We start from the raw sequence: 383 nt of genomic DNA, 5'->3' as shown, positions 1-383 counted from the left end.
GGGAGACAAAACCAGACTATGACTATTAATGCCAGAAAACAGAAGTTGATGAGAGATATTGACACTGTCCCAGGTTGCCCAGGGAGGCTGTGGCTGCCCCAACCCTGGCAGTGTTCACAGCCAGGTTGGATGAGCCTTGAGCAACCTGCTCTGCTGGGAGGTGTCTCTGCCCAGGGCAGGGCTTGGGGCTGGATCATCTCTAAGGTCCTTTCCAACTTCTAACAAACTATGAAACTATGATATATAGACTTAGAATCATAGAATCAGTCAGGTTGGAGAAGACCCCCAAGATCACCAAGTCCAACCCTCCCGTGGTCACCAGCCCATGGCACTGAGTGCCACATCCAGTCTCAGCTTGAAAACCTCCAGGGATGGGGAATCCA

Source organism: Acanthisitta chloris, unplaced genomic scaffold (genome assembly GCF_000695815.1).
Source record: "Acanthisitta chloris isolate BGI_N310 unplaced genomic scaffold, ASM69581v1 scaffold2463, whole genome shotgun sequence".
Taxonomy (NCBI): Eukaryota; Metazoa; Chordata; class Aves; order Passeriformes; family Acanthisittidae; genus Acanthisitta; species Acanthisitta chloris.
The sequence above is the reverse complement of the archived record's forward strand: the minus strand, read 5'-3'. Positions refer to the sequence as shown.